At 43.2% G+C, this 20,961-nt stretch overlaps 1 protein-coding gene across 3 annotated transcripts in view; it reads right to left on the bottom strand.

Moving 5' to 3' along the window:
• INPP5B (inositol polyphosphate-5-phosphatase B) overlaps nt 1–20,961 on the bottom strand; it is a 199,566-nt gene that overhangs the window by 61,947 nt on the left and 116,658 nt on the right. The gene's annotated exons all lie outside the window — the stretch shown is intronic.

Here is a 20,961-nt window from a genome sequence, read left to right as displayed (position 1 = left end):
GCAGGCCCTTGTTATACATACAGTGCCTTGCGAAAGTATTCGGCCCCCTTGAACTTTTTAACCTTTTGTCACATTTCAGGCTTCAAACATAAAGATATAAAATTTTAATTTTTTGTGAAGAATCACCAACAAGTGGGACACAATTGTGAAGTGGAACGAAATCTATTGGATTTTTGAAACTTTTTTTAACTAATAAAAAAATGAAAAGTGGGGCGTGCAAAATTATTCGGCCCCCTTGCGTTAATACTTTGTAGAGCCACCTTTTGCTGCGATTACAGCTGCAAGTCGCTTGGGGTATGTCTCTATCAGTTTTGCACATCGAGAGACTGAAATTCTTGCCCATTCTTCCTTGCAAAACAGCTCGAGCTCAGTGAGGTTGGATGGAGAGCGTTTGTGAACAGCAGTTTTCAGCTCTTTCCACAGATTCTCGATTGGATTCAGGTCTGGACTTTGACTTGGCCATTCTAACACCTGGATACGTTTATTTGTGAACCATTCCTTTGTAGATTTTGCGTAATATTTGGGATCATTGTCTTGTTGGAAGATAAATCTCCGTCCCAGTTTCATGTCTTTTGCAGACTCCAACAGGTTTTCATCCAGAATGGTCCTGTATTTGGCTGCATCCATCTTCTCCTCAATTTTAACCATCTTCCCTGTCCCTGCTGAAGAAAAGCAGGCCCAAACCATGATGCTGCCACCACCATGTTTGACAGTGGGGATGGTGTGTTGAGGGTGATGAGCTCTGTTGCTTTTATGCCAAACATATTGTTTTGCATTGTGGGCAAAAAGTTAGATTTTGGTTTCATCTGACCAGAGCACCTTCTTCCACATGTTTGGTGTGTCTCCCAGGTGGCTTGTGGCAAACTTTAGACGAGACTTTTTATGGATATCTTTGAGAAATGGCTTTCTTCTTGCCACTCTTCCATAAAGGCCAGATTTGTGCAGTGTACGACTGATTGTTGTCCTATGGACAGACTCTCCCACCTCAGCTGTAGTTCTCTGCAGTTCATCCAGAGTGATCATGGGCCTCTTGGCTGCATCTCTGATCAGTCTTCTCCTTGTCTGAGCTGAAAGTTTAGAGGGACGGCCAGGTCTTGGTAGATTTGCAGTGGTCTGATACTCCTTCCATTTCAAAATGATCGCTTGCACAGTGTTACTTGGGATGTTTAAAGCTTGGGAAATCTTTTTGTATCCAAATCCGGCTTTAAACTTCTCCACAACAGTATTACGGACCTGCCTGGTGTGTTCCTTGGTCTTCATGATGCTCTCTGCGCTTTCAACAGAACCTTGAGACTATCACAGAGCAGGTGCATTTATACAGAGACTTGATTACACACAGGTGGATTCTATTTATCACCATCAGTCATTTAGGACAACATTGGATCATTCAGATATCCTCGCTGAACTTCTGGAGTGAGTTTGCTGCACTGAAAGTAAAGGGGCTGAATAATTTTGCACACACCACTTTTCAGTTTTTTATTTGCTAAAAAAGTTTAAAATATCCAATAGATTTCGTTCCACTTCACAATTGTGTCCCACTTGTTGGAGATTCTTCACAAAAAATTAAAATTTTATATCTTTATGTTTGAAGCCTGAAATGTGGCAAAAGGTTGAAAAGTTCAAGGGGGCCGGATACTTTCGCAAGGCACTGTAGTTGTAGATAAATCTAAAGGAAACCGAACTGTATAATGCATGGTCAGCTTAACACAACGCAATATTCACGAATGCATGTTTCTGCAATGCCACAAAACAAAACTGACAGTAAAGATATGAAAATAAACGGTTGTTAGTATTTGGATGCTTCCAGGGATTGGTCACTAAATGTCACATAATGCATGGCATCTGACCACCTTATAAATGCACCTTGAAGATTCTGAGGCCACATGGAAAAAGGCCTCAACACCAAACGATATATCTGGTGGAAATCCAATGAGCTTACCATCCAAATAACTCCATTCCTACAGTAAAGCATGGAGGTGGTAATATGCTGTTATGGGGGTGTTTCTCTGTAGCAGGGACTGGAGCACTTGTCAGGATAGAAGGAAAAATGGATGGGAAAAAAATACCAAATTGTTGAGGAAAATTTGCTACCCTCTGCCAGAAAGTTGTCAGTGGGAAGAAAGTTTACCCTTCAACATGACAATTACCCAAATACAGTGGATACAGCCTGCTGCTCTATATGGGGCAGTCCGATCCGCCAGACTGATGGTTAATGTATCTCCATCCACCCGTTTACAGCAGAGCAGATCGGATTTGATGCTGGCTGGTGACAGCGGACACAGCGGGTGGTCCAATAGGGTCCTGTCAGGGCCCTCAGCCCTCCCTTCTCTGTGCTCATCTGTCAGTTAATTGCCAGTACTCATCGTTCCACAGTGGCTCACCTGTTGATCATCTCCTGCTCGTCAGTCAAGCCCACCGCCAGCCCCTTCTGGCTATTTAACTGCCTGGTTCATTTCATCAAGGCCTTTGCCTTGGTCAACATATCTACAGACTCCCTGCTGTATTCCTGTTGAAGACTTGCCTGGCTGACATTCCTTCTGGTTCCTGATCCTGTCTGCTGCCTCTGACTATGCTGATCTCTGGCTTCCTGATTTCCTGGCTTGTTCTGACTATCCAATTTGGCTATGTTTTGACTATGTTTACCAGTTGTACCATGTTTACCATTTTATTAAAAGGTGTGATTTTTACTGCATTTTCCATCAACATCTGTTTCATGGTTCTTGACAGGTCCACTGGTGTGAAAGGGGCCTCAATTGAAATAAAGTTACTGTGTTTGCTGCACCCCAGGCTGCACACAAATAGCTAGTGGATGCAGAAAATGGTGGGTGTGGAAGCAGCAGCTGCAAGGACACAGCTGAATGTAAAATTTGACATGCATGTAGGGGGCAGGTGCGTGGATCAGAATGCACAGTCCACTGTGTCCATACAGAACGCCACTGCATCTGCATACACCTCTAGACACTGCCTGCAATAACAAACACAGCCGGTATAAAGAACGGGTGTAAATGCCCATCTGCATGAAGCCTTATGGTGCACTAGACATTTTATCTAATTGGTATTGTGCATTTGTTATTTTGAAAGGCCAATATAAAGAGAAAATAGCAGTAAAAAAAGCACTTGTGTGGTTTAGCCAATCATTTCCTGCATATTATATCTTTGTGTTCCCTGAAACTGAGGCTATGTCAGGGAAGTGCTCTTTACCTACATATGGTGTGCTAAAAGGTGTCCTTATTTATCATTTCAGAAGGTTGGGGGGTATGCAAAATCCATGAAGAGAGAGTGGAAATAATAATTTAGCTAAATATTTGTTTTCCCTAGCAAGTTTTTATACATGTGTAGTAGCATTGTCGCTGCCAGCAGTGCTGTTCTATGTATTTAGGAATTTATAGGCCTTTGCATCATGGCAATTTCCATAGTACTTCTTTATATACTTTCAGCTTGAAGGAAACTGTATCTTGTTTGTTCTCAGTAACTGTTGTACTTTCCATGCTTTTGTTAGCAAAACGAACTTATTCGCACAGTAAATGATCCATTTGTCATGTGTACATATGCACTTTGCTGCCTGGTTGCTTTTACCTTACTAATGCGCAGTATACTGCAATTTATGTATACTACTTGCATTCACTCCACTTATTTGCCCCAAAATTCCAGTAACAACACTTTAAAAGTCAAGCCTTACAGGATACCTGTCAGCACAGAAATCTAGGAACTGCCATTGTGGAGTTGTTTTTGAAGGTGGAGACTCCGGGCTGTCATCTTTCTCTTTGCTTGCTCTGCTTAATGAGTTAGTGATATACACGGTCAACTGATATACACGTGCTTGTTCCAGGTCAGCGACTCACAAAGGGTGATGGAAAGCCCCTTCAAAAACAAAAATTAACAACCCCCCCTCCTTAGGGCTTAAAATTCAAGCAGTATCAGGCAACCTTTAGCCTTTTTATAAAGCCATGACTGCTGTTAGCTCAGTGGCACATGCGGGTGCATGACTTGTACGGCCTTAAACAAACGGTACTTGTAGCCAGGGGATACTGGAGAAATGTGCCCAAGGACAACATAGGGTGCTTGGCCAATTGTGAGCAACATGGCCATCTTATCTGAGCTCCAGCATGTTTGAGTAGCCAAATGCTTCACACATTACTTATGGCGATGATTTTTGAAACTGAAAAAAAAAAAAAGCCTTAGACCCCTTTCACACTTTGCAGGCGCTACAGCGCTAAAAATAGCACCTGCAAAGTGCCCTGAAAGAGCAGCTCCTGTCTCTTCAATGTGAAAGGCCGAGAGCTTTCACACTGGAGCGGTGCGCTGGCAGGACGCTAACAAAAAGTCCTGCTAGCAGCATCTTTGGAGCGGTGAAGGCGCAGTGTTGTATACTGCTCCTTGAAATTAATGGGGCAGCGCAGCTATACCGCCGGTAAAGCAATGCTTTGTGGGTGGTTTTAACCCTTTCTCGGCCGCTAGCGGGGGGTATAAGCGTCCCACTAGCGGCCGAATAGTGCTGCAAAATTGACAGTAAAGCGCTTTAGTGCCGCCGCACCCACTGCCCCAGTTTGAAAGGGGCCTTACTGCATTTCACAGAAGCCGACTGAATTAATGCACGAGAAATGGAAAAAAAAAACGACAAAAAAAAAAAAAACGTTATTGGTCTCCAAAATTACACAATTTATTGGGAAATCTCAATGATCAAGAAGTAGCTTCTTATTTCAGTTTATAACGGCAACCCCATACCACCAAATTATTGTAAGCTGTGCTCAGAAGCAAAATTCTAGCGCAACGTAACAAGATAAAAGTGAAAAGCTCATCAAGAGTAAAAAAATAAATAGGATTTTTAAAACAGCTTACCTGTAAAATCCTTTTCTTTTATGTACATCAGGGGACACAGAGCCATAGTAATTACTATGTGGGTTATATCGGACCGACAGTGTGAAAGGGGTCTTATGGGCACTGATTAGGTGGCACTAATATGCCGCACTGATAGGTGTTACGCACTGACTGGCATCACTGATGGGCACTGATTGGTGTTGCTGATGGACACGGCTGGGGCTACATTGATAATCATGGCACTGATGATCAGTGCCCTGATTACCTGTACAGTCTCTGCTGCAAGGAGATGCCACTAATCGGCTCTCCTTGCCTCACACTCTGTCATTTGCCCCAGAATGAGAGGGGATCCCGCTGACCGTCATTTAACTGTGATAGTTCCCAAGTCTTGAGAGCAAAATAAAAAAAACGGTCCCACTGCATGTATTAGTATTAGTATGCACTGCATGCTAGTACATTATAACAGACTTACCTGCAAACTGAACCCTCCAGTGATGCGCTGTCAGGGCTCCTCAAAGCGCTTTTCATTATCACCATTATTGTGTTTTATGATCTTGTGCATTTTTACTCTTCAATAAATCACTGACTTTATGGTTTAAACTCACTATCCATACAACACTGTTTGGATTTAGCCCATTGAGCGCTGCTCATCAGTTTCGCTTATCAATGCTACATTCTCCTCAATGTTCAAGCAGCTGCACTGGGTTCTGATCCACCATCCACAGATTTAAGTTTGTCACACCACATCATAGGACCCAACAATTTGATAGCACTCTAGATTTTATGTATTTTTTCTCTCAACATCATGGAGAGTTCATACTGCACGGAGTACAAACTCTCCATAGGACTGAATGGAGACTGTACTGATATTGAAAAAAAAATGGTTCTGCAGCTTTCTGGATGATATCTCACTGGACTAAGGACAGGCAAATAGAATATTTGCAAAGGGGCTGGGGACAGTAAAATATAAGTGTACTGCACCAAAGATGCAGTTGCAGTATTATGCAGTCATGGTCTGATCACACCATATGCAATGAGCTGCAATGTGCAGCTTTGCCCAATGCACAGTTGAAGCAAAGTGCCTTATGATCTATTAGTTCAGAGGCGTATGCAGATAAACTAGGTAGGATTTGCTATGCTGGTTTTTATTTTTAATTTTTTTTGTTTTCAGTGCAGTGTATTGTATTGTAATGCAGTACAGTATACCACACTGCAACTTACTGCCATGAATAAACATTAATCAAATGATCATTTGTGACATTTTAAGAAAGTTCAGAAAAAAAAAAATGTAAGTGCAATGCATCATTTACAACGCATCAGCACCACTGGTGTAAACAAACCATAAAATAGACAGTACAAGAACCCAACACTGCACCTGCCAGGGTGGAAGTTTCAGTGCCAAAATCAAGTGTAAAAAAAATAAAAATAAATGACCATCTGTACTCCCAACCTTAAAGAGGAAGTAAACCCTCTCTAATAAAAAACAAAAACAAAAAAAACCCTGCAGGACAAAGGCATAACGAGCTAGTATGCATAGCATAATAGCTCATTATGAATTATTTACCTGGCATTGAAGCGACTCTCGTCCACGTCCTCCGTCACCCCCATGATACCCGGAGTGACTTCCGGGTATTGCTGCTCCGGCATGATCACCTTCACTAACAGCGCGTTTAGTACGCCTGCGTGCCGTAGACATCGGTGCCTGTTTTTAGGCAAATATCTCCTTAACCTTGTAGGTTAAGGAGAGATTTCTTGCACCTACAGGCAAGCCTTAATCTAGGCTTACCTGTAGGTTAAAGTGGTCTGTATATTAATGAAATAAACAAGCTGTTTTGCTTGCCAAAGAATTTGTAAGGCTTCATGTAGACAAGACGTTTTTACAACCTCTCCTGAACACTTTAACTTGACAGATAGTAACCCACGTTTAAAACGTCCATTCTGCCACGTTTGCATGTGTTATGCCTCGTTTACGTTAAAAAAAATAAATAAATCTATATATACTGGCACATGCTGATGTACGTCAGCAGAATGGCATGGCTGGGCAAATGGGTGTACCAGTACGTCCCTTTATATTTGCCGCCATGCCAGAGCGTGCACGCGCCAGCTGGGACCTCCGTGAGTCGGGTCGCGGGTCCCGTGGACTCTATCGCCACGGAGATACCCGCGATCGCCTCACGGAGAGGAAGAACGGGGAGATTGTAATGTAAACAAGCATCGCCCCGTTCTGCCTAGTGACTGTGTCACTGATCTCTGCTCCCTGTGATCGGAGCAGAGATCAGTGACATGTCACACATAGCGATGCCCCCCCACAGTTAGACCCCATTCACACCTGAGCGTTTTGTAGCTTGACAAAACGCTGGAGGGGAAAAAATCCATTATTCTCAATGGAGATGGTTCACATCTCCACTCCAAGTCGCCTGAAGCCCTACGCCTGAAGCTCAAACAAGTTCCAGACCCTTTTTTGTCGCGCGAATCGGGCTGATTTGGGCGTTTTTCTTCTTTTAACTTTGGTGACCTTTTGCCCTGCACAAATTCGCGTCAAAACGCAGTAAAAAACGTCGCGAACCGCGGTAAAAAACGCCGCAAATCGCGGTAAAAAACGCCGCAAAAAACGCTTGAAAACGCTACGCTCAGGTGTGAATGCAGCCTTAGAGTCACGCCCCAGCACATACTTAACCCTTACCCTGCCCCCTAGTGGTTGACCCCTTCACTGCTAGTATAATTTACACAGGAAACAGAGCATTTGTATAGCACCAATTGCTGTATAAATGACAATGGTCCCAAAAATGTGTCAAAAATGTCCGATGTGTCCGCCATAATGTTGCTGATCGACCACCATTATAAGTTAAAAAAAATATATATTAATAATAAAAATGCCATAAAACTATCCCCTATTTTGTAAATGCTATAACTTTTGCGCAAACCAATCAATTAACGCTTATTGTGATTTTTTTTTTCCGAAAATATGTAGAAGATTACATATTGGCCTAAACTGAGGAAAAAAAAATGTTTTTTTTATATATTTTTGGGGGATATTTATTATAACAAAATGTAAAAATTAATGCGTTTTTTTTCAAAATTGACGCTCTTTTTTTGTTTATAGCGCAAAAAAACAAACAAACAATAAAAACACAGGGGTCATCAAATAACACCCAAAGAAAGCTCTATTTGTGGGGAAAAAAAACGTCAATTTTGTTTGGGTGCAGCGTTGCACGACCACACAATTGTCAGTTAAAGCGAAGCAGTGCAAAAAGTGCTCTGGTCAGGAAAGAGGTAAAATCTTCCGGAGCTGAAGCAGTTAAACGGCCAAAAATGAAAAACGGCTGTAAATGAAACGTGGCTAAATGCGAGTTACCATGTTTAGAAGCATTTGGCGGTTGAAATCCCTCTAAACTCAGCTTCTGAACCCATCTTTTTGTGTTCCAAAAAAAGCCTCTAAACTCAACTGCCTAGAAATGACTATAAACGAACCGATGTACATGTACTGATAATATAATATAGAGGAGAGTTCAGGAGCAGTTAAAAAAAAAATGACCAACTGCTCCTAAACGTCCGTTTACCAGCAGCAGTGTACATGAGGCCTTATTCTGTCCACCCACTAGCGGGATTTACACAGCTATGACACAATCCATGCTTGGATGCAGACAGAACCGGAGATCCCTGAAAAAACACAATATTCAGCAGAGATTACTACCACTTCCACTAGCTGATCCAGGTGGCAACCAATGTGATGATGTGATTGGACAATATATTAAAATAGGACAGCGCTAGGATTATCACTGCATTCCCTAAAGGCCCGGGCTGGGTATTAAGCCACAAGTTTAGTGCTATAGGCATTTGTTGTACAAATTCATATATAGGTTTCGTGCGACTTATTATAGAAAATTGTTTACTTTGTGTGTATCTCACAGGAAGTTGTGGCTTGGCCCTCTAAAAAAAAATAGCACAATTATTTTTCATCCATTCACTAATTCACTTCCTGAATCCTTTCACCAATTCACTTTTTTGATGACAGCGCAGTAATTTTATTTTTATATGACACAACACAGCATGGTGGATGACACCACTTTCTTACAGTTATGGACTGTAGAAAGGATACATGGGTGCCCCCTCTACACCCTCTGTCTGTTAACTGGTCAGTGACTGAACTGGAGCAGACTGATGAGGTCATTCCTCTTCTCCATGTGCTCTCTTACCTATCAGCACGTTCCTTGCTAGCAATTTTGTATATTCTGCACACAGGGCCGTTTTTAAGGCAGGGCAAAAGGGGCAGCTGCCCTGGGCCCTGTCATTGTTGTGGGGCCCAAAGCAGCTGCCACATACTTGCCAACTATCCTGGTTTAAATTCCCTTGAAGTTTTAGTCCCGTGCTGTGTCCCAATATCTCAGTGTGAAGTACTGCTACTAATGCCCAGCTCTGCCCTATTGTTGTGTACAGATGACTCATCTGCAGACCCTGTGTTTACATGTAAATAGTGGCGCCATTCATATGTATATCATGCTTCCCCAGGTCAAATCCACCATCACCTATACTGAATGCTGCCCACTGGGGAGGTAAAGGAGCATGCTTGAAAGTCCTGCCTACAACTGTGGTCATTAAGCCTAACATCTGCCTGTTCTGCAAAGGCAAGCGAATAGGTGGGTCCAGCGATGAGCAGAGTAGGCAGGTAGAGTTAAAGGGGGTGGAGGGTTGGTGTGGAGAGGATGGGGGAGGTTTGGGGTGCAGTGGTTAGCAGGGGTTTTATGATGCAAAGGTGTACTGACAGGGTGGATAAAGATGTAGGTCACGTGTGGGGCAGCCCATTCATTTCAATGGGCTGCTCTTTGTGCTAGAAATGCGGAAGAAGGTCCCTAACCCTTTTTCAAAATCACACGGTGCCGAGGCACATGTCAGCAGATGTGTGAGGGTGTCATTAACAATTGATGGCATTACTGTGTATCTGCTAAAGGGCAGCTGCAGATTTTGCATGTGTTCCTGACACACAAATGTGAACGCAGGCTAAATGTCTCAGTTACATTGGCGGTCAGTGTAAATCTTCTCATTACATTGGGGCTTGGTGTAGAAACCTTTCATTCATGCCCGATCTGATACAGTAAACCGATTTTGAGTCTAGCTGCTATTTATTGTATATCTCAGAGCAGGCGGAGAGCGAAATTGCATGGGGGGGGCGGATTGGGCTTTAACGTTGGGGGCCCCATGAGAATTTTTGCCCAGGGCCCAATCAATATTAAAGATGGCCCTGTCTGCACACCCAATTGGCTCCTAGTCCTGCTCACCTCTCTCCCTATGTGACTACTGCTGTATAGGAGCTAGCAGCAAATCAAATTCAGGTACCTATACTACCAGCATTAAAAATTAATGTAATTACTTAATAATGTAGCTGCATTAACACATAGAGGTCGACCGATATATCGGCCGATATTTGCCGTTTTTTAAATAATCGGCATCGGCCGATTGTGCTGATAAAAAGCCGATTTAGAACTACAGCGGGACTTTGAAATTACTTCTGTATAGAAGTCAGTGTAAGTTGCCTGAGTCGTCATAGAAACGTCTTTCCTCCTCTCTGGGCAGGCTGCCAAGAAAAGAACAGAAAGATACAATGTTTACACTTTGAATGAATGAAGTCATCTCCCTGTGTAGAAGTTCTCAGTTTAACCATTTAAAGACTAAATCTTTTCTGACACTTGTTGCTTACAAGTAAAAATCCTGTATTTTCTGCCAGAAAATCACTTAGACCCCCAAAAATTATATATATATATTTTTTAGCAGAGATCCTAGGGAATAAAATAGCGGTTGTTGCAATATTTTATGTCACACGGCATTTGCACAGAGGTCTTTCAAATGCATTTTTTTGGGAAAAAAAAGACACTATTTAAAAAATAAAAATAAAAATAAAAAACAGTAAAGTTAGCCCATTTTTTTTTTTTCGTCCAAAAGTTTTGACTACCTGTTTTTATTTAATATATAGGTTTTTTTTTTTTTTTTATCTAAATCATACATACAAGTAAACTGATTGGAGGTTTGTTTTGTTTAATAAATGTTTAAATGTAAGAAATTTTCTGTATCACTTATGAAGACTACTTTCACACTGGAGCGGGCAGGCGTTGATGGTAAAACGCAAGTTTTAGCGGCTCTTTACCATCATTTTAGCAGTGCTATTTGGCTGCTAGTGGGGCACATATAACCCAGCTAGCGGCCAAGGAAGAGGTTAAATGCACCCATGAAGCACTGCTGCCAAATCGCATTGCATGCGCTTCGGCAGTGGTGCCCATTCATATCAATGGGCAGGAGTGGTGGAGGAGCGGTGTACACCGCTCCGAACGTGCTGCTTGCAGGACTTTTTTTTTTTTAAGATCCTGCCAGCGCATCGCCTCAGTGTGAAAGCACTCCGTCTTTCACACAGACTGCAGGGGAGCCATTTTGCAGGCACTTTACAGGCGCTATTTTTAGCCCAAAAGCGCCTGAAAAACGCCCCAGTGGGAAAGGTGTGTTAGATCAAGGGGGGATTAAAAAAAAAATAATAATAAAAAAGGAAAAAATAAATAAATAAAATAAAATCGGCCTAACATATCGGCCCAAAAAAAAAAAAAAAAAAAAAAAAAAAAAAAAAAAAAATCGGCATCATATATCGGCTATCGGCCACCATGACTTCTAAATATCGGCATCGGCATCGGCCAGAGAAAAACCCATATCGGTCGACCTCTATTCACACATATATATTTTTTTTTTTCTATTTTTTTAGTCCTTGATTTCTGTTGCAGGTAGCTTCCCTGCCAGAATGCTTTCAGGCAGGACACTGCTGTCCACTTTTGTTGCTGCAAACCACAAACCACCATCTCCTACACACCCATCTACAACCTCTTGTTTTAAACCCACTTCCTCTGACAGGTGAGTTAATCACTTTTGTTCCCTTAAAAGGGACCACAGTCCAAAAAGAGGGGAAAGATGACTACCTTCCAGGACCCAGCCACGGCGTCCTGTACTATTTATATTATATATATATATATATATATATATATATATATATATATATATACATACATACATACATACATACATACATACACACACACACACACACACACACACACACACACAAACCCATTTAGTTAAAATAGAAATGAAAGTCAAAAGATTTATTTATACAAAAGCTGCACGGTTCTGGCGTAACCCCTTCCCGACCGGCCACCGCAGTTGCACTGCAGCAGGTTGGCTCCCCTGAGCTTTGGTTCACCTTTTGACCACTGGAGGCGCGGCGGAGCCAATGCGCGCCCACGATCGCTCCACACAGAGACAGAACGGAAATCTGTCAATGTAAACAGACAGATCTTCGTGCTGTCAGGAGGTGGGGAGAGCGATCTGTTGTTCATACTAAGTATGAACAATGATCAGTCTCCTCACCCAGGCATCCCATCCCCCCACAGTTAGAATTACTCCCTAGGGAACACATTAGCCCCTTGATCGCCCCCTAGAGTGAACCCCTTCCCTGCCAGTGTCATTTACACAGTGCATTTTTATAGCATTGATTGCTGTATAAATTCCAATGGTCCCAGTCACAGTCCTGATAAAAAATAAATAAATAAAAAACCATGATGATCACCGCCATTACTAGTAAAAAAAAATTATATATATATATATATTATAATAATAATAATAATAATAATAAATATGCCATAAATCTTTCCCCTATTTTGTAGATGCTATCATTTTTGCGCAAACCAATCAATATACACTTACTGTGATTTTTATTACCAAAAATATTAAGTGGAATACATATCGACCTAAACTGAGGAAAGAAATGCGCTTTTAAAAAAAACATATTCATTATAGCAAAAAGTACAAAATATGCCAGGTGCCAATCTTTACCACACAGCACATCGCCTAATCCGTTTCTTGGACTGGCGTTGTCACGGCGCTCTGAAACAATGGGTGCAAGTAAAACAATCCCTAACGGGTCCAGCTGGAGCCGCTGCCCTGGTGTCAGACGCCCTTGCTGAAATGGACCATCGCACGGTGGGAGTAACTTTGCAGACTGCCCAGAGAGGCTCCTGCAACTTTTTTGTTGCGCCGCTCCCGTCTCCACTCACTTCTGTTGTTGGCAATCCAGCTTTCAGTGCAGGACTCAACAACCCTAGATTCCTGGAGTTGAAACTGGCCGAGAGGTCACCGGACTGACACTTCCTCACAAATGGAAAATGGAGGAACAGGCAACAGATCCTGGATGACCCAGCTCTGGCAGGGCTCTCTTTTTGGCAAAAAGTAAAGTTGTCCCATTATATTGGCTCATTGCCCTCACCGGCAGCTTTTGGTAGGCAACTGACCTCCTTTGAATTTTTAAGCCTGGAGCAGTCTCTAATGAGGCACGCGATTTCCCTGACATATCAACTACTGGTATCCCAACCACTGGACTTTAGGCCTCCTTATATTGACAGGTGGGAGCGTGAGCTGGGATTACAACTTACAGAGAAACAAGTTGACCGGCTCATCCTCTTTATCCACAAGATTTCTATCTGTGCCAGACACCAAGAAGCGGGATTTAAAGTACTGTCCCGATGGTACAACACACTGGAAAGGTCCCACAGGATGTTCCCCAGAGCACGGAGATGTGGGGAGGAGGTTGGAACACTCCTTCATGTCTTCTGGTCTTGCCGCATCCTACAGCCTCTCTGGACAGAGGGACGCCATATAGTTCAGAAGTTCACAGATCAGGAGTTACCGGCGACCCCTGAGTTCTTCCTTTTGCATCTCCACGAGATTCCTAGCAAGATCTATAGAGATCCATATTGCCTCTCCTGCTCACTGCGGCAAAAGGCTGCACCCCCTATGCTGGAAGCAGGTACAGCCACCATCGGTGGCCGTCTGGTTGAGCAAAGTTGCGGACATTCACTCAATGGAGGCCACAAAATTGTGGCCACGGAAAAAGGCTTACGTGAGAAATTTTCCAAAGAATGGTTTCACTGGTAGGAGTTTATCTACTCTGAGGAGTACAGAAAGCTGACAGCTTAGCTCCCCTGAAGTGGGACGACTTTGGAGGCTCCCCGGACTAAGTTGGTATGACTGGTTGGTGGTACTGTGTTTTTTTCAATATCGTTGCTCTTTTTTTGTTTATGGCGCAAAAAATAAAAACCACAGAGGTGATCAAATACCATCAAAAGAAATCTCTATTTGTGGGAAAAAAGGATGTCAATTCTGTTTTGGTACATCGTAGCACGACTGCACAATTGTCAGTTGAAGCGACACAGTGCCATATCGCAAAAAAATGTCCTGGTCGTTGAGCAGCCAAATCTTCCGGGGCTGAAGTGGTTAAATGAGGATAACAATTATTTTCTTCGAATAAAGAGCATGATTCTCACAGTGTAAGCATCATTTTTCACATTATATATATTTAAAAAAAATTTAAATTTAAAATCGGGCTAAGTTTACGGTTTCGTTTTTTTTTTTTTGATTCATTAAAGTGTATTTTTTCCAAAAAGATTTTGTTTGAAAGACTGCTGCGCAAATACAGTGTGACATAAAATATTGCAGCAACCGCCATTTTATTGTCTAGGGTCATATATAATGTTTGAAGGTTCTTAAGTAATTTTCTAGCAAAAAAATACGGATTTTAACTTGTAAGCAACAAGTGTCAGAAAAAGGTTTAGGGGTTGATTTAAAAAGGCAAATCCAGTCTTCACTACAAGTGCAGTCGCTGTAGATCTGAGCGGAAGATCTGAAATGAGGGGAAGCTCTGCTAATTTTATAAGCCAATCATGTACAATCAAAAATGCTGTTTTTTATTTTCCTTGCATGTCCCCCTCGGATCTACAGTGACTGCACTTACAAGTGCACTTGTAAGTGCACAGTGGATTTGCCTTTCGTCCGACTCCGAAGCCGCCCCGCACGTCACGACTTCGGCGCAGCTTGCAAATGACTTCTTTATTAGAAGTCAATGCAAGCCACTCGGAAGTCACCCCCAAGTAGTACAGGGAGCTTTTTCTAAGTCTGAGTGATTAATACGGTTCTATTGCACTGAATGGAGCACGTCAAGATGCCAAGTCGCCTGACAGGTCGCCCCAGTGTGAACCGAGCCTTAGTCTTTAAGTGGTTAAACTGCCCTCATTTACAGACCGAAGTTTGTTTCTTTAAACTAAGAGAACAAAATGATACTTTGTTTATAGTTATCTCCCAGCGCTGAGCAACATTGTGATAAATTTGGCAGGCTGCCTGTTTTTTTTGACAGCTGTCAGCAGTAAGCAGAGAACTCTCTGCACTGAATCGAGGAAATGTGGTGTTAAGATTGTGAGCGGGATTGAATCGAGACCGCAATTTTTTTAATGATTAATCGTGCAGCTCTAGTTTATACACGTACAAAGCAATATAAATATATTTTCCCCACTTTTTCTTCTCAGCTGCATAATAGCGAAGCGAGGAGAAACAGCAGCCGCTCAGCTGTGGGCTAATTGCCAGCTCTCTTCTCTTTTCACAGTTACCAGCTGTTCCCGATGATGCTCGTCTGACCTGCCTATTTAAAGCCTTCCAGCTCACTTTTTCCTTTGCCTTCGCGTTGGTCACATCACAAGGAACCATATCCTGCTGTTTTTTCAAACTTCCCCCATTTTCTCCCTTTTGGTTGGTTCATCATATCATTAAATATGTTTTGTTATTTCTGTTCAATAAACCAAAGAAAAATAAAAATACCTGTTGATCATATAAGAAATGCACAGCCACCCTGTGTCTTGTGCTTACTTCCTATGTTCCTTACTTCCTATGTTATCTTAATGAGAGTAATTGACCTTCCTAGTTCTCATCTTGGCCCCTGCAGAATGATTAGCCTTTAGTTTGGGAAACTAGGTGGGAACTGATTAGTTTAACAAAAGAAAACTGGGCAGGGCTGGCACCACCAAGTCTACAAACAGACTAGGCTGATGTCAGACGGGCGAATCTACTCCAGTGACAGGTTCACCAAAGAGGTGGCCCATTTATCCCTATTGCTTCCATTGCCAATGATTGAGTTTAAAGCAGAACTCCAGGAAAAAATGTTTTTTCCATGTCCTTGTTGTTGATCTCCTACCTTCACTAAGTTTGCCATCCATGTTCTGCTGAGCTCTGTAGTTCCTCTGTAATGGGCTGCTGAACTTGCTGAAAAACCCGTTATTGCCTGCTGACTTCCTGTTTGTAAGACCGCTGGCTTCCATCCCTCTCCTCAGCTCAGCCAGCGGTCTGACACACCCTGTAGTCCTCTGAAATAGCAGGGAGGAAGCAGAGATGTTGTGGGTCTCAAAGCCCCCGATCTGTGCCGCCCATGATGGAGGTGTCGTCCTCTCCTCTCCCTCCTCCTCCTCCCTCTCTGCCAGATATCTGCCCTCCACTGTCCCTGCCGCACCGTCCCTCCCCCTCCCCCCCCCCCACTGGTGGTGGTCCCTGGCATTTAGCACTGGCGGTGGTCCCTGGTATTCGGCTCTGGTGGTAGTCCCTGGCACGTTACATAACTTTACAACCCCAGATATTATCACTTGAAGATCAGGCCTTTTCTGGCACTTCTTGTTTACAAGTTTAAGACAGTTTTTTTTTTTTGCTAGAAAATTACTTAGAACCCCCCTAAACATTATTTTTAGCAGACACCTAAGGAATAAAATGGCGATTGTTGAAATTTTTTATGTCACACGTCATGTAATTGTGCAGCGGTTTTTCAAACACAATTTTACTTTTTTTTTTTTTTGATTACTTTTATTCCTATTACAAGGAATGTAAACATCCCTTGTAATATAAATAAGGATGACAGGTCATGATTATGAAGAGAACTGGGGTCCAAAAAAACCCAAATCTCTTCTTTACCTTTAAAAGCAAAAGATCAAAAAAATTTTTTTTGATCTTTTGCTTAAAAAAAAAAAAAAAAAAAAAATACGTTTACTTCCACTCTGGACCAGAAGGGACGTCATGATTTTGCTCTGGCCCTCGAAGGCCACAGAGGTGATCAAAGTGGGTCTACTCTTTGATTGCCTATGTGACCAGCCGGCAGCACAGTGGGATAGTTTCTCGGGCGAACTTCTGAAAACAGTGAGCCCGAGAGACACTGGCAAGCGGCAGGAGGGGGGACAGCCCCTCCCGCTGCTTCTGAAAGCATTCCAGCAGCTTAAGAGCCACTCTAAATGCTTTCACGAGCCCTTGTAATTGAAATAAGGATGACAGGTCCTCTTTATGAAGAGACCTGGGGTCAAAAAGACCCCAAATTTCTTCTTTACCTTTTTGTCAGTTCGCCCGAGAAATGATCTGTCGTTGCTGCCAGCTGAAAATGTTCCAGCGGCTCATGTGCCACTCTTAAATGTTTTCAAGAGAAAGCCAGCCGCCAGCTGAAAAAAAACAATACCATGGTAACGGTTGATATCTTCAGTCATAATCACAGTAAACCACCTGTAAGGCGCAACGTATATACAGTAAAACCTTGGATTGCAAGTGTTCCGGAAACATGCTTGTAATCCAAAACACTCCTATATCAAAGCAAATTTCCCCATAAGAAATAATAGGTTTATAGTCTATATAAAAGGTTATTGTGTAACCATAATGTCCATCCACAAATGGAAGCCTTACAAGGGGATTTGAAACAAAATCCAGCAGCAGCTACAGAGTATAAGGCTTGATTCACACTAATGCGTTTTTTTTATGCATTTTAAAGAAATCCAGGTATTGCATTTTTACTGCGATTTTGCAGGGTTTTTTTTACACTGTATATAGCTGGCTGGTAAGGAAGGGGCCAATGAGTCATCAGCTGTCAGCGTGCTTCCCTGATGAATGTAAAAAAAAAAAAAAAAAAAGAATTGCCGGCTAAAAAATCCCCAAAATCCATGCGACCCTTATCCAAGCATGCTGCCCGGTAGGTCAGGAAAGGGATAGGGTGAGCGAGTGCCGTCCCCCCCTCTCCTGAACTATACCAGGCCACATGCCCTAAACATGAGAAGGGTGGGGGCTTTAGTCCGGGTGGAGCTCTGCATCCCCCCACCCAAAAGCACCTTGCCTCCATGTTGATGGGGACAAGGGCCTCTTCCCGACAACCCTGGCCCAGTGGTTGTGGGGGTCTGCAGGCAGGGGGGGCTTATCGGAATCTGGAAGCCCCCCCTTTACCAAAGGGGCTCCCATATCTTGGCCTCCCCCCCATGTGAATGAGTATGGGGTACATTGTACCCCTACCCAGTCACCAAAAAAAAGTAGTGTATCTTTTTCACACTACAGTAGACAGTTTTTGACAAGTCTTTTATTAAAAATATCTTCATCCCATATCTTCCTCCTCTGGGCTTCTCCTTCGCCCGCTTCTTCTTCCTCTGCCGCTCTTTGTCTTGTGTTCTTCTTCCTCTGCCGCCGACGACCCTCCTCTGATGCTGTGTCGCGCTTCTGCCGATGACCCTCCTTCGATGCTGTATCCTGATGATCTGTCCGCGCCGATGTCATGCACGTCTTAGATAACGATGGGGGCATGGTCATCAGATGACGCCATCTGGAGGCCACACCCCTTGTGACGTCACGGACCCACCATGCCCGGGCGGTGATGGCATAATTTGATGGTCACACACGCATCATTATCCAAGACATGCTTGACATCGGCACAGACAGATCAGTGGGACGCAGCATCGGATGAGGGTCGTCGGCAGAAGCGGGGCGCAGCATCGGAGCAGGGTCAGCAGCGGCAGAGGAAGAAGAACAAACACCGGACAAAGAAGACAGGAACAGGAGAAAGAAGAAGAGCAGAAGAAGAAGAAGCAGCGGGAGAAGGAGAAGCCCGGAGGAGGAAGATGCGGGAGAAGATGGAGGTAGAAGCAGGGAAGAAGAACATATTTTTGATAAGAAACTGTCTACTGTATTTTTTCACACTACGCTACTTTTTTGTTTTTGGTGAATGGGTAGGGGTAGGGGTACAATTTATCCGATACTCATTCACATGGGGGGGGGGGTGGGATCTGGGGGTCCCCTTGTTAAAGGGGGCTTCCAGATTCCGATATGACCCCCCTTGTTGGGAAGAGGCTCTTGTCCCCATCACCATGGGGACAAGGTGTTTTGGGGTGGGCAAGTGGCTTGTGGTATGGTTCCTGTGGCCTGGTATGGTTTGGGGGGGTGCTCACTTGTTCCCTGCCTTTCCTGACCTGCTGGGCTGCATGTTCGGATAGGGGTCTGGTATGAATTTTGGGGGGACTCCACGCCATTTTTTTTTTTGGGCGGGGGGGAAGGGTCCCCTCCAAATCCATCACTAGACCCAAGGGCCTGGTATGGACCTGGGAAGGGGACCCCACACACTTTTTTTGTTTTTCACCGGCAATTCTTCTTTTTTTTTTTATATTCAGCAGGGAAGGCTTCCCGGCCCCCTCCTTAAGAACCAGCTATATACAGTGTATAAAAGAAAAGGGCAATCGCATAAAAATCATGGGAAAAACACGTGTCTAAAAATGCATCAAGCACCTGCAAAAAGTACGGCAGAAACGCTCAGAAGCAGCAGGCATAGAGGTGAATTGAGCCTAAAAGAGAAGAGAGGCGCCTCTAAGTGTAGCAAGATGGTTACATTTAATGAAGGTAAAACATTTAGCAACTCACATGGTTGATGATTAAAAGAGGCACATCTAAGTATGCAGGCATCCGTGGTAAAACTATCCACTTAGACCGTCCTCCGCACCGCCGACTCTCTCTGCAGTCAGTCTGCAATCGTGACCGGGAAGACTACCCTGCAGTAGAGCGATCTGAAAGCGAGGCTTGAACCGCTCATGGAGGGCAGTGTGGAAGGGATGACGTTGATGGCGATGAGGAGGATGGTTTATGCAGACAGCTTTACCCCGGATGCCTGCATACTTAGATGTGCCTCTTTACATCATCAACCATGTGAGTTGCTAAATGTTGTACCTTCATTAAATGTAACAATATTGCTACACTTAGAGGTGCCTCTCTTCTCTTTTATACCCTTTTGTGACATGATGCTACTTGTATATCAAGACATCACTTGTTTATCATGTCAAAATGTATTAAACATTTTTGCTTGTCTTGCAAAACGCTCTCAAACCAAGGTTTTACTCAGGCCTTTTTTTCCTCAAACAATAGGTGCTGGAACTCAACCATGACCCCCCCAAAATCACTCTACCCACTCACACCCTCCAAATCACATCAAATAGTGGGCGTGGTCAGTCACATTTCATGAACAGTAGGAGGGTCTTAAAGGGGCATTAAATACCAGGATTGCATTACATACAGAGTGCAGAGCTGTCACTTGTAAACACAGAGACCGGACTTCTGTGTTTACAAGTGATTGTGGTTAGCAGCACCATGTTCCCCCTGAAAAAAAGCCCTGGTTTTACTTTATACTTATTACGGTCGGCAAGTGGTTCATTTGTAAAAGTAGCAGTGATATCATCCCTGTGCAGAGTAGGGATTAGAGGTCGACCGATATATCGGCTGATATTTGCAGTTTTTTAATTAATCGGCATCGGCCGATTGAGCTGATAAAAAGGCCGATTTAGAACAGCGAGACTTGGAAATGACTTCTGTAATAGAAGTCAGTGCAAGTTGCCTGAGTCGTCATAGAAACGTCTTTCCTCTCTGGGCAGCCTGCCAAGAAAAGAACAAAATGATACAATGTTTACACTTGAATGAATGAACTCATCTCAGTGTGTAGAGTTCTCAGTTTAACCATTTAAAGACTAAATCTTTTCTGACACTTGTTGCTTACAAGTAAAAGTCCTGTGTTTTCTGCCAGAAAAATCACTTAGACCCCCAAAAAGTATATATATTTTTTTAGCAGAGATCCTAGGGAATAAAATAGCGGTTGTTGCAACATTTTATGTCACACGGCATTTGCGGAGGTCTTTCAAATGCATTTTTTTGGGGGGAAAAAAAATACACTAAATGATTTAAAAAAATAAATAAATAAATAAATAAAACAGTAAAGTTAGTCCATTTTTTTTTTCGTCCAAAAGTTTTGAGTACTTGTTTTTATTTTATAGGCTGCTTGCACACTGGAGCGGGCAGACGTTGATGGTAAAATGTTGCTAGTTTTAGCAGTGCTTTACCATCATTTTAGCGGTGCTATTCGGCTGCTAGTGGGGCACATATAATCTTAGCTAGCGGCCGAAGAAGAGGTTAAATGCGCCTGTGAAGCACCGCTGCCAAATCGCATTGCATGCGCTTGGGCAG

The sequence above is a fragment of the Lithobates pipiens genome, unplaced genomic scaffold (assembly GCF_037356315.1).
Source record: "Lithobates pipiens isolate NorthernLeopardFrog02 unplaced genomic scaffold, aLitPip1_a1.2 Scaffold_16, whole genome shotgun sequence".
In the NCBI taxonomy this organism is placed as follows: Eukaryota; Metazoa; Chordata; class Amphibia; order Anura; family Ranidae; genus Lithobates; species Lithobates pipiens.
The sequence above is the reverse complement of the archived record's forward strand: the minus strand, read 5'-3'. Positions and strand labels throughout refer to the sequence as shown.